General features: G+C 39.5%; 1 protein-coding gene and 1 long non-coding RNA gene across 3 annotated transcripts in view; both read right to left on the bottom strand.

Annotated features, from left to right (window-relative positions):
- LOC127953394 (zinc finger protein 501-like) overlaps positions 1–13,760 on the bottom strand; it is a 485,311-nt gene that overhangs the window by 438,679 nt on the left and 32,872 nt on the right. The gene's annotated exons all lie outside the window — the stretch shown is intronic.
- On the bottom strand, positions 11,114–13,354 carry LOC127953498 (uncharacterized). The gene is made up of 5 exons (XR_008153262.1): positions 13,209–13,354; positions 12,987–13,111; positions 11,991–12,162; positions 11,610–11,758; positions 11,114–11,499 (listed from the first exon to the last, which is right to left on the bottom strand). It is a non-coding gene; the product is annotated as an uncharacterized LOC127953498 (long non-coding RNA).

The raw sequence follows: 13,760 nt of genomic DNA, 5'->3' as shown, positions 1-13,760 counted from the left end.
AACACTATCAACATCAATTCCTTGTGACCGTATAAAATCTAGATTATGATTTCGACAATGAGTAGGTCCTTAAATGTGTTGTCTAACCCCAATAGAGTTCAGAATGACTATAAATGCTGATCCCAATGCATCTTTTTCATTATCAACATGGATATTAAAATCCACCAACTATTAAAACTTTATCTGCAGCCAGAACTAACTCGGATGTAAAATCACCAAACTACAGAAGCCAGTACAAACATAACGGGATTTATCATTAACATTTGTTTCTCTGGATAATGTTATATGAAGCACCATTACTGCCCTCTGAGAAATCCTGAAAACGTTGTCATAAATTGAAGAAACACCTCCCCCTTTACCCTTTAGCCGAGGCTCATGTTTATAACAGTAATCTTGGGGGGGTGGACTCAATTAAAATAATGTAATCATCAGGTTTCAACCAGGTTTCTGTCAAACAGAGCAGATCTATACTATGATCAGTGTATGATCATATTATTTACAAAAAGTGTTTTCGTAGAAAGGGATCCGATATTCAAGAAGCCAAGCTTTAGCATTTGTTTATCCATATTGCATCTGTTTTTTATTTGTTGAACCTCAGTTAAATTGTTAATCTTAACTTGGTTTGGACGTTTTTTGTATTTTCTAGTTCGAGGAACAGACAGTCTCTATAGTGTGATATCTAGGTGAAAGAGTCTCTATGTGCTGAGAATTAACTGACCTCTGTGATGTGAGGCAGCTAGCAGACGGTCGGTTTAGCCAGTCTGTCTGCTTCCTGACCTGCGCCCCAGTTAGTCAAGTATAAACAGTAAGACTATTTGCCATATTTCTAGAGAGAAGAGTTTCGCCACCCCAGAAGGGATGAAGACCATCTCTTTTCAACTGGTCAGGTCTGCCCCAAAAGCTCGTCCAATTGTCTATGAAACCTATGTTATTCTGTGGGCACCACTTAGACATCCAGCCATTGAGTGATAACAATCTGCTATGCATCTCGTCACCACGGTAAGCAGAGAGGTGACCAGAGCATTTACAGTGTCTGACACTGTACCTCTAAATACCTCTTACTGTATTAACGTATAGCATTAGTCAGCACTTTTAAATTTGCCAAGATGTCAGTCGATCTGGCTCACGGTAAACATTTGACTATGGTGGCTGGTCTCTCTATATTCACGTTCTGTACAATAGAATCACCAATAACTAGAGCACTTTCATCAGATTTCTCAGTGGGTACATCACTGAGTGGGGAGAACCTGTTTAAGGTTTTGATTGGAACAGAAGAGCGGTGTTTTGACCCACGACTACACTGCCTCAATAGCCGCATTTCCACTGTCAGGCCAGTGCGAGCCAGGGCTTAAAGTGGGCCGGGCCGGCCAGTAGCACAGAGGCCAGAATAGCGCAGGGTTTCCACAGTGGAGCCTGAAGCTCCGCTGCACGTCACTAAACACGCCCTTTACACGCCTCTCAGAACAACGTCATGCAACCTCATCATTTCACAAACAAAGAGAAGTTATCAGAAAACTAAGAAATAAGTCACTGGAACATGCGCGATCACAAAACAAACATGATAAAAGCGGCCATTTGTTTGCATGCTTTGTTAAAGCTATATTCAAATTCAAAAGCATCGATGTTTTAACTATAGAATTGATTTAATTTATCAGGACTCAAAATTAATCACACATAAATACACTATTTCATTTATTTATTTTTAACGCTCATGAAAATAGCCTGCTCAGTAGCCGTCATCAGAGAGCTGCACGGGCCAATTTTGTAAATCAGTACCCGCCCGTACCCGCAGTGTTTAAAACCGCATCTGACCCGTTTTCCGACAGCAGCACTAATTAAAATCCGCACCCGACCCGCTTAAAATAGAACCGACACCCGACCCGCACCCGAAATCAAATCAGTTAAGCAAATCACATTAGACACACTTTTTTCAAATTTTATTGACATAAGTTATGGAAAACTCTTTTTAAGATATTCGTTTTTTATACATTGTATCTTAATTTTGATCAATGTTTTATCTATCAATTGCCCATATTTTAATAAATAAGAAGCAAATATATAGCAGACAATGAAATTACCTTAGTGTAATTGACAGAATTACTAAAAAATATTTTGCAACCTTATATTTAAATATTTTTTGTATCACGCATGCATACATGTCTATTTCCCTCAAATTAAATATAAAACACATGTGGACTGATATTTTCCAATGTCTGGACTCCTATATTAATGGAGTAGGCTATAAACAGACGTTTCAATATACTGGTATTTAATGCATTTTCTGAGAATTTATATTTCACTTTTTACTAAAAATGTCGAAATACGTGCTCTTTGGTCCGTCAGTCACTGATCACATTAGAATAAAATATCTCATAATAAAATACAAAATTGAGAATATATATATATATATATATATATATATATATGAACGGAAAACAAAAACAACGGGAAAAAAAACCAGCTGGCTGATCTTCACTGATCTTAACGTCTGTTAACTATGACTCATGCAGCCGTTCGCGCTGTGGTGATTTTTTATTTTTTTTTAAAGTGGAACGTAGGCCTATTTTTATGTTTGTGTGGCGCGGGGGGTCGGTGGGGACTGAAAATGTTACGTCACGGGGGAGCGACTTACAATAATAAATATAACCAGACTACGCCACGATGGGAATTTCACCCAAAGATTTTAATCAAACACCTTTTAAAAGGGCAAACACAGGTTCGTATCACCAATTATATACGAGTCAGAGACAGAGGTAGCAATATAAAAATAATCTTTTTATTGACAGTTAAAACCAATATTAAAATAGGCAATGGAGCATTTGGTTATTCAGCCCAATGGGCCACCAAGAGAAATTTGATACAATGCCAAAAGGCAAGGGGCTGGAGCTTACCACAAGACAGCGGCTGACCAGACCACACCACCTATAAGTGAATCACGGTGTGCACACACACGTGCACACACACACACACACACACTTGAAGACGCACCACAACACACTGTGAGAAATCACTGCACACTGTGACGGGGGTGCCACCACCTAAAATAAGCTGGTCCTCTGCCCTGGTGCCCAGACCCTGCCAAGACAAAAATATTTATATTTATATGAAGAAACAAAACAACAATATAAACCTACCACAGAAATAAACAAATAAATGGAAACAGGAACAAATTCAACAAGATATAAGAATATGAAGGCAGAAAGGAGGTCAAGCAATTAGGACTTTGTCGTAAAACAATTCAAATATCAAAAATAATAGCAGAGAATGCAACTGATGCAGGTAGACAAAATCAATGAAAAACAACCAGAGCAACAATATTGAAAAAAAAAAAACAAGAAATCGAGAAAAAAATAATATTTGAAAACAAGATGATAATATTAGAAACCCGAAGGATTGTTTGGGGAAAAAAGGAAAATAATAATAAAAAATAGTTTCTGGAAACAGGACAGCAATGCAGCTGTAAAAGGACACGAGTGCCTCAAATGAAAAGCAGGCTTCTCCAAACTTATACACAAAAACGAGACTGTTAGATTGGTTCTCTCCCATCCCAATACGGGAACAGATCAAAAATATCTTACCAATCGTCAAGGAGATTTGAATAGCACACACGACAGGACTCTTACAACCAAGGCCAGGGTAGGAATTAACAAAATTACATCGACTGCATTGGGTCTCACAGCTGCGACAGGGGCAAGTTATCGTTCTCAACTTTCAGTTGCTATAATATGTGCGTCATGAATAAATACACAAAGCATTCTTCCTACCGTCGTTAAAGTCTACGCACGGCTTGTTTACATAGCCGCACGGCAGCAGTCACTGAATCGAAACCGATGCTCCAAATTAATTGCAACCTATAAACACACATGAAAACTGTATTAACCAAATAATGGAGCCACAGCCAACACACTAGAAGCGCTTTCTGCTTACCTTGATGTTTGATAGCGCCAGGGAATGACGGAAGTGCGGAAGTGACGGAAACGCGTTACTGACGCAACAATTCAACAGGTGACGTATCTCAGGTAGCACATCATTTACCTTTTTATAGCCTGTGAGCGCCCTCAATTGGCTAAACACAGCAGGTGACGTAACAACTGTCACATCTGCACGTGACTGTTTTGAACCCGTGTTTAGACCCGTGTTTCCCTGTGTCTGACCCTACCCGCACCCCTATCCGACACAGTTGGATATTTTTCACCCGTTTCAGCCAAATTTGCGGGTACCCGAAACCGTGCAGGACTCTAGCCGTCATATTTAGAATGAATGATAATCTCTATTTTTATAAAAGCTCCCGAACAAAAAACATTATTAGGCTATATTCTTTTATGATAGGCAACGTGAGATAAACTCTCAAAAGGCTTGTGACAGATAATATAAGTTACTTAATAAATACACGATTGTGATAAAGAATAAGAAGCTGACGTCTGATTTCTTCAAGCGGTCATATTTTACCATGCTTACTATGGTAACATGTTTAGCGCATATCTTTTTCATCGCTTATAAATATTTCTGCCTTGTATGGTGATTATAATCCACATTGGATCAAGTTATTTCAAACACTCGCTGCTGACAGAGTTTTGAGCTCGACTTATTAAAAAAAAGTGTTTAATGCTGGTGTTAAAGCTGTTATCTTTCTGAAATGATCCGCAGGGCAGACTCGCTATTTTTATAAAAGCTCCCGAACAAAAATCATTATTATATTTTGATGATATGCAGCGTGGAGCTAAACTCACGATACGACAGATAAAATGTTACTTAAAGGGGTCATGACATGGGTTTCTTTATTTTATTTTTATGGTCCCCTAGATGCAATTATAGTATTACTATAGTAAAAAAAAAAAAAAAAACCTTTTAAAATGTAGTGAATTATTACATTTTCCCACCCTGTTTCTCATCCTTTGATTCAAACAGTCTGTTTTTGGGTTGTTTCCCCTTTAAGAGTTCAGTGTTAACGCCCACTGTTATGATTGGCTAACGACAGTGCGTATGGATCAATTACTAACACCCCCAGCCAGAACATTTGCGGTAGAGGTGGGCGATATAGGGTCAGTATCGCAGATACCGATACCAATACGATACTTTTTACTTAAAAAAAAAAAAAAAAAACTTGTGTAGGGGAGTGCAGTAGGTCTGTCATTATTTCTGAGGTGGATGAATGATCAATTATTTAGGCAATATTTTTTATTAATGTATTGAAGTCCACAAAATTATTAGTTATTAGGCACTGTAGAATGAATTCTTTACAGCCTTTTAAAAAAATAAAAATAAAAAATAAAGAACAAAAAAAAAATATCTCCTTTTTTTCTGGTTTTAAAAGCAAATGAAATAAAGTGCACCCAATTATTACTGAAAAACAAACAAATAACAAATATACCTGTGCAATTACATTCCCTGAGCCCCCCTTCTGGACTTCAATGTGCTATCAGCTTCGCTCAACTCTGTTCGCTGCTCCTCGGCGCGTTGTGTCAGTGAGTCACGTGACGACACAACAACGACTCACAGCAGAGCAGCAGGAGGGGGAGGAGGAGTAGCAAAATGGGCCAGGATATGAAAGCAGCGTTTGCTCAGGATTGTTGAGGTAGAAGACACGAGCAAAGTATAATGAACGTAGATGAGAGATATTTAAATTAAAATATCGATTCAATTAGAATTGTATCGATCCGATACCAATACCAGTGTTGGCATCGATACTATCGATATTTAGATCGATCCGCCCACCCCTAATTTGCGGATTGAGCGTAACTGTTTAGTAGCGGGTAATGCATTCGAAGCGATGGCTCTTGCAATGATAAAACCTTATATGTTTGAGCCAGAATCAGATGAGGAATCAGACGAAAATGAACCATCACCACAACAACGAAGACTGGATCAGCCTGCGTCCACATGGAAAGGGAAACTATTTTGAATTAATAAAAAAATTGTAACCCGAGACATTTGAAAACGGATTATTGTTGCATAATTATCCTATAGCTTAATTTGCTAACAGTTTAACATTATTTACCTAATTTCAATGAAATGATAGGGTGTACCACGGACAAATATGCATGCACAGGCCATATTTGAAGATGCAGCATTGATAAGGCAACATTTTTAATTTTCTATCACATGTAGGCCTACTAGAAAAGTGACATATTTTCAAGATTCTCTTATACAAATGTGTTTATATTAGCCAGTGATTAAAAGTAATATTGTAAATATCCTTAAAATGACAATTCTACATAAATAGGTGTCATATCAAATACATTTATGATTGCTTTAAACATTCACAGGTGCACTTGTGGCAATTGTGGTGCAATGTCCTGTGGCAGAATGGAAAACTCCATGGGCCACTTGTTTACTTTCACTTTTGATTTCACAAATCAATGACGTAACTGGAGGCATGCATATCAATTAAGGGAAGAAGTAAATATAGGGGTGAGGCTCACACACGGAGAAAAAAATAACGTCACCAGTGTTCAGTCGTGAGAGGTGTGGGAGAGAAGCTGAAACAAACAGTCCAACATGCGCAATCAGTCCCACACACACTTACATGTTTATTTTATTTAGTTTTGATTCTGTTATCGAGCCTGATTGATACACATGGTTTTGTTGATTTTGTTTTTTCCTCTTACTCCTACGAACTGCTTATTCAGTGTGTTACTTATATGAACAAATTGGTATTTAAAATGTAAATGTGAATTACTGCTGAAAGCCCTGTTGCCACGAACTGTGACATAATTGACTTACTATGGGTTAAAAATATATGCTTGGAACAAAGAGAAAATAAGTTAAATTGAACATTTGACTCATCTGAAATTGTTCAAATTTTCTATTAATCTGTTTTCTTTTGTTTTGTTTATTTTATTGTGGCTGTGATTTTTCTTTTCATTTTTTCTCTTTTATTGTTTGGTGGTAATAAAACCAGTGGTGACTTTCTTTGGCAGTGTGTGGAGTAAATCTATTGTTGGTAATTACAAGTTATGATTGGGGGGGGGGGGGGGGCAAAAGATTGAATAATTTGAGTTTATTGAATGTAACAGGTGGTATTTAGGCTATCCTGGGTTTTTGTTTTGCCAGGCCTATACCTGTCTGGCGCCCGAACAAGTTGAATTAAATTTATTTATCATTTATCAAAGTTAACCGCAAATTGTTCTCTGGGGCCCACCACCGTTACAGAGTGGCGCCCGAACAGGGCAATGTAGGCAATGTAGTAATGGGTTGCAGTTTTCCTGCTGGTTTTTTGTTGTCACTCTTGAGAGTTTGACATGTTACACACCTCTTGACATGCGTTTTTACATCCGCCCACATGCCAGACCAGTAGGCAACATCTTGTACTCTTTTATAAGTCTTGAAAATTCCAAGATGTCCACTCATGGGATTGGAATGGTAATAATGGAGAATTTTGGGTACAAGCCTGCTAGGAATGACAACACGGTAACGGACTCGACCATCGGCCAGATGAGTGGTGTGATACAATTTGTCTTCCAATACTGCATACTGTTCCTTCACATCGAGTTCGTCCATTGCTAATGCCTGAAATATTTTCCTAATTTCATAATCATGATGTTGTTCTTTCCAGATGCTTTCAGGGGTGATTGGAAACTCTGCCTCCTCTTTCTGATTGGTGTACACACTGCATCCAGGTAGGTAATACCTTCGTGAAAGAGCATCAGGTGCTACATTCAACTTTCCTTTCCTGTACTCCATCACAAAATCAAACCTTTGTAGTTGTCTTCGTGGAGCTCATCACCCATTGCAATGCAGAGTGGTCAGTGATTACGGTGAACAGTTGGGGTTCTAAGTAATGCTGCCATTTATCCAGAGCCCACACCACAGCAAGACATTCCTTTTCGGTGGTAGAATAGTTTTTCTCCGCTTTATTCAGAGACCTACTGGCATAGGCTATCACTTCCTCACCTCCTTGTTCTTTGCGCTGTGTTAATACAGCACCCAAGCCGATGTCGCTTGCGTCAGTGTACACTGTAAAGGGTAGTTGGAGATCGGGGGTCCGAGGATAGGGGAGACGTAAGGCATGATTTTAAATGCTCAAAAGCTTGTTGGCATTGTGACGTCCACTGAAATGAGTGTCCTTTCTTTCTTAGGGTGTTGAGAGGCTCTGCGATCTTGGAGAAGTCTGGCACAAATCGGTGGTACCACCCCGCCAATCCTAGGAAGCGGGACTTCTGGACTTCTTTAAGATTATGTGGCACTGGATAAGTGCGGATTGCTTCCACCTTACTTGGATCAGCAGTAATTCCCTGTCCGTTCAATACATGACCAAGGAAGGTGATCTCATGAAGACAAAACTTGCATTTTGTTAGGTTTAATGTCAACCCAGCTGTTTGCAATTGTTGAAGGATGCTCTGGATGTCCAGGAAATGCTGGGCCATAGATGGTGAATAAACAATGATATCATCAATATAGACGAAACATATTTTTCCAAGCAATTATTTCAGGACTTGCTCCATCAGCCTTTGAAAAGTGGCTGGGGCATTCTTCAGACCAAAAGGAATGGTACAACCCCCCAGAGGTGATGGAGGCAGTCTTCGACTTGCTCTCAGGATCCATGGGTACCTGCCAATAACCACAGTTAAGGTCTAAAGTTGAAAAAATGGCTGCATCAGAAAGTGACTCGAGGATCTCTGTGATGTTAGGAATTGGATATGCATCGCTCTCAGTGAGAGCATTGATCTTTCTATAATCAACACAGAACCTGAGACTTCCATCTTTTTTGGGGACTAAGACAACTGGTGATGCCCATGCTGAATAAGAGGGTTCTATGATGTCAGCTTTTAGCATTTCTTCAATCTGTTCCTTTACTATGGCTTGCTTTGCTGGTGTGAGCCGATATGGTCGTTGTTTAATGGGTACGGGATGACGAGTGTACAGACAGTGCTGAAGAACAGTTGTACGTCCAGGTCGGCGAGTACACACTGTTCGATGGGACTCCAAGAGGTGGCGTAGCTGAATTTCTTCATCGTGGGGTAAAGTTGCTTCTTTTAATGCATTGTCAATTAATACTTGATCCTCTGTAACAGTAGGGTCCACATCTCGAGATGCCCGTAGAGGTTGAGGAGGAGGAACAGAACTTAGTAATGAAAGATTGTGTTGGGAACTCCTAGACTTCTTTGATGCTCGTTGGCATGGATCTCTACTGGCAGGTATACTTGCTTGTCCCAGTTGGAAGTAGTATTCCTCCTCAGGAGCACATTTGAAGGAGTATTTTCTGTCTGCGACATTAAGTTGGAGGCCACTCAGGAAAATGAAATCTAATCCCAACACTGCTACATAAGTAAGGGATGTGGAGGTAAGCACTACAGCCTTCATAGAAGTCTTTGTTTTATGTAGGGTAATCTGCACCTTTATCCACCCCAGGGGAACTTCAGCCTCGCCGTTTGCTAGGTATAGAGGCCCCAAGTTCCATGGATGGAGACTATCTTGGGGTTTAAGAGCCTTCCATAGACTCTCATGTATCAGAGTATAGCTAGCTCCAGTGTCCACGATAGCTTTACCTTTCCAGGTGCCGATGGTGATGGGGACTACTAGCTGTTGGGGTACTGTGAATTGTTGGTTGTCACCAACCTGGTTAGTTCTCAGACTGGAGGTAATAGATTGGAACGGTGGAACGTCTCCAAGAAGTGATTCCGCAGTGGCTGAGACAGTGCTGTGGGAGGGTAATCCCCCCTGTTTTAGATTTTGGGGTGGTCGTTTTTGGTGAGATGGTTGAGACTGATGGGTTGGTTGACTTGAAAGAGATGTAAAATAAGGGCAGTTCCCTGGGGAATGATGTCCTTTACACCGCCAGCACTGAACTTGGGACTTGTCCATAGAGCGATTCGCTGGAGGTCTGGGCAGTATAGGCTGTTGTTTAGGGTGTGATCCTCCATCATACCGGAGTTGCTGCTCATAGTCCTTTTCCAATTGATGACCTAGCTTCACCAATTCTTCCACGGTAGACACTCGACTGCGTAGTTGACTGGCAAGGTGAGGTTTAATATTTTTTAAAATCATTTTTACAATGTCGCATTCTGTTAATGTGCTCTTCCATCTCTTGCACAATGCTCTGTAGGAAAAGGCAAAATCTCTAATAGGTTCTCGTTCTCCTTGAGTCCTAGTCCTGACTCGCTCCGCTAACTCGTCCTCATAGTCCTCTGAAACAAAAGCAGAGAGGAAAGCAGCTTCGAATTCAGTCCAGGAGAAAGTAGAAGAGCGAGCAACTTCCCACCAGTCACGTGCAGTTCCATGTAAGACTGTGCGAAAAGTAGCCAGAAGATCCACATCTGATAAGGGGTGTAAGGCCAAAAAGTCCTGACATCGAGTTAAATAATTTAAAGGGTCTGCGTCATCAGATGGCCTTCCAAATGTGGGGAACGTTAGTCGAAGATGGTCACTTTTTGCTGCCGTAGCAGTAGAAGATGTGGTGGTTGGCACTTCTGGGCTGGGGGGTGCAGAGAGGGAGATGGGTGTAGATATGGATACCTCTTTTGATTGATCAATCTTCTCTTTTCTTTCCCACATGGGCGTGTCCACTTCAGGGACCTCAATATCCACACACGTGGAGGTTGATGGGGAGGGTGTGGAGGTCATTTTGATGTATAAACTATGTGTAAAGTAAAATCAGTAAATGAGTGTGTAAATGTTAAAGGGAAATTAACAAACCGGGACAAAATAACAAACTACAATATTCAATAGGGGCAAAATAATAAACAAAAAGGTTAAATAAACAGTTCCACCAATATTAGCATTTAGTAATTTCTTACAGATACAAACTTTCAATTTTCTCACACAATTGTTTCAAGTGAAAAAAGGAAACAAAAACATTCAAATAACTTTTCAAAAAAGTTCAAATTCAAAAAATCAATCAACACCCAAATTCAAAAAAAAAAAACACAAACAGTCTGATTTTTTTTTTTTTTTTTTCACATTTAAGTCATAATTCACACTTGATCTGTGGGTTCAAGGTCCCTGTTCGGGCGCCACTCTGTAACGGTGGTGGGCCCCAGAGAACAATTTGCGGTTAACTTTGATAAATGATAAATAAATTTAATTCAACTTGTTTGGGCGCCAGACAGGTATAGGCCTGCCAAAACAAAAACCCAGGATAGCCTAAAAACCACCTGTTACATTCAATAAACTCAAATTATTCAATCTTTTGCCCCCCGAATGTATAATTTGAAATGTCTTTTCTCTGTTTCCATCAGGCGCTACAGGCATTTGGCTTACATAAGCTTTGTCAGTTGGTGCTGGGGCTATCTAGGCAGAAAGATCAGGGTTGTAATACCATCATGTGTTGTCTTGTGTATACGGCAAAAATTCCCAGATGCGTAAGGCAGCTATGTCGGATTCAAACTGCCCCTTGACTAAACCTTGATACGTGCTCAGCAATGGCCTCCTCCAATGAAGGTCTGTCATACTGTGTGCATAGACTGTCAGGCACTTTAATTTTTTGCAGTTCCTCCATGTAGGGAAAAGGATCTGGCAGAACCTTTTCAAAAAGCAGTGTCATCAGATTGTAGACGTAGCCTGGAATTTTTTTTTTGAAATACTGTAAATTAAGTTCTATGCACTTTTGTGTATTGTATTTAGTTTATTTTTTTTGTAAATTACTAATTAAAACATCTATTCAAACTTACAGTACGTTGGGTTGGATGTCACTGGTTTTATGGTGTACAATCCTTTTTTAGCCTTGGGGAACAAAAGTCTGTACATTGGCTTTCCAGATGGTATAGTAGCCTTTGGACGGTTTGAATTTTCATTGAAATGCATGCCAGCCAAATACAACCTAAAACAGCAGAAAAAAACATGTAGTTACTAAAAATTAGGAGTGACAGTGTTATTATTTTTTAAGATAAATTTAAAATAATAAGAAATGACAAAGCATTCAAAAAACTGCTTTTCAAATTACTTTACAGCTTATGCTAGGCTTCCTGTATTACATACAATTATGAAATTGTCGGACTTTATGGTTTATTAATTGTCAATAAGATGGTTCTATACAACTTTGCTTTGCATACCTGCACAGCATTCCAATAAAAGGAAATACCACACTTTTGGGGGCAAAGTGTAAAATAACACTGTGAAAGGCCTCCAAGGATGAGGTCTGGAAGTGAGGGCTGAGCTTTGCTACATCTTTGAGGACTCTGTTGTTAATAAGCACCTTTTCGACTCTGTAAAGTGGTTTTGAACCTGGAATAGTAGTATGTATTAATGTGTGTGAAGGATAATGGAAACAGTATTAGCACTGTGGGAAACGCAGATGAACAACAGTCAGCCACTTTGATTGGTAATGGTAATAATATGAAATACTATGCACTCACAAGGTTTGAAGTGTTTACTGCTGCCCTTAAAGGCGGTCGCAGACCGGACGAGACGCGCCGCGTCGCGTCGCGCCACATGTAGGACAACTCGAGGTATCGCACACCGGACGCGCACATTCTATATGCGTGAGCTCAATTTCGCATCAAGATGGGAGAGTTTTAACTTCATCTATTATTTTAATTTTAAATATATGATTTTAATTGATAAAAGCTGAGTTTTTAACGTTAATTAATAAAAAGAATCTGTGTTATTATAATAAGTCTGTTATTTTTTTGTTGTATCTGTTGTCTAGGCAACTGTGCTGCTGAAAACGTAACCAAACACTTTGTAATGTTTTATTTGAATGAAACAAGTGTGCTGTACTTTAATTTCAGTTTCAGTTTATAACATCTGGGTTTTTTAATATAAAACTATGTGGATGGCGCTCTGTGGCGCGGCAGAAATTTGAACAGCGTTCTGAGTCGTAGCTGGGCGCCACGGACAGACGCCGAATGGCGCCGCCGGTGTGTGTACTCACATAGAGAATAATGTGTTCGAATTTTAAAGACGTGACGCGACGCGGCGCTGCGCTTCTCGTCCGGTGTGCGACCCCCTTTAGACACTCGATGTGAATGTTCACATTGTGGGTATAATAGATCATCATGGATGTGAACATCCTGAATGTGATTGATGAGGGACTTCCACTTGGCTACCTTCTCTAGTCCTGATGTAGAGGATGCTGCAGTCCAGTAGAGATGGTTTCTTATGCTGTGCTGCCACTTTTTCACTATTGAACAGTCCTTGTCTCTGGCAATTTGCTCTAACTTCTTTGACAACCCTAATCAATTGTAATACCAAAAAGAAATATTGTTTATGTAATGAAAAAAAAAACTCCATTTATTAACATGAAATGTTTTTTTCAAGCTCAAACATACCTTTCTCCAAATGCCAGACATCATAGTACTGTGTGACATTTCTTTCTTTCAGAAACTTTTGAATCTGGAGATGTCTGTCTGTCACAATGCAGTCTAGCCTTACACCACATTCCTCCAGCCATTCCAGGCTTCGTTTTAACCCTTCTTTCTCCATGTGGTAGCTACCACCGACCTCATGTGAAAAAATTGTTATCAGGGCAGTGAAAGTCAGTTAACTTCATTCCTTTAAAACAGTAATCATATCCGACTACATCTTTGAATTATAAAAGGTCTATTATAAATAGCAATCGTAATTTATAATACAAGTATAATTTAACATTGTTTAATTTGAAACAGGCAAGGCATACTCTGTTGCCATTCTTTCTGGTAATTTTGTGTGCATTGACATGATGTGATCTATGCATTTCCTCACTTGCACTAGCTGGATGTCTATTATGAGGTTCTTTTGAAGATCCATTGTGGTGTAGCTCCCATACTTTGCTGAATGGCCTAAAATGTCACAATACAAATAATATTTTATAAAATAGTTTATACAGGAACAAATTATTAAGA

Source organism: Carassius gibelio, chromosome B3, assembly GCF_023724105.1.
Source record: "Carassius gibelio isolate Cgi1373 ecotype wild population from Czech Republic chromosome B3, carGib1.2-hapl.c, whole genome shotgun sequence".
Taxonomy (NCBI): domain Eukaryota; kingdom Metazoa; phylum Chordata; class Actinopteri; order Cypriniformes; family Cyprinidae; genus Carassius; species Carassius gibelio.
The sequence above is the reverse complement of the archived record's forward strand: the minus strand, read 5'-3'. Positions and strand labels throughout refer to the sequence as shown.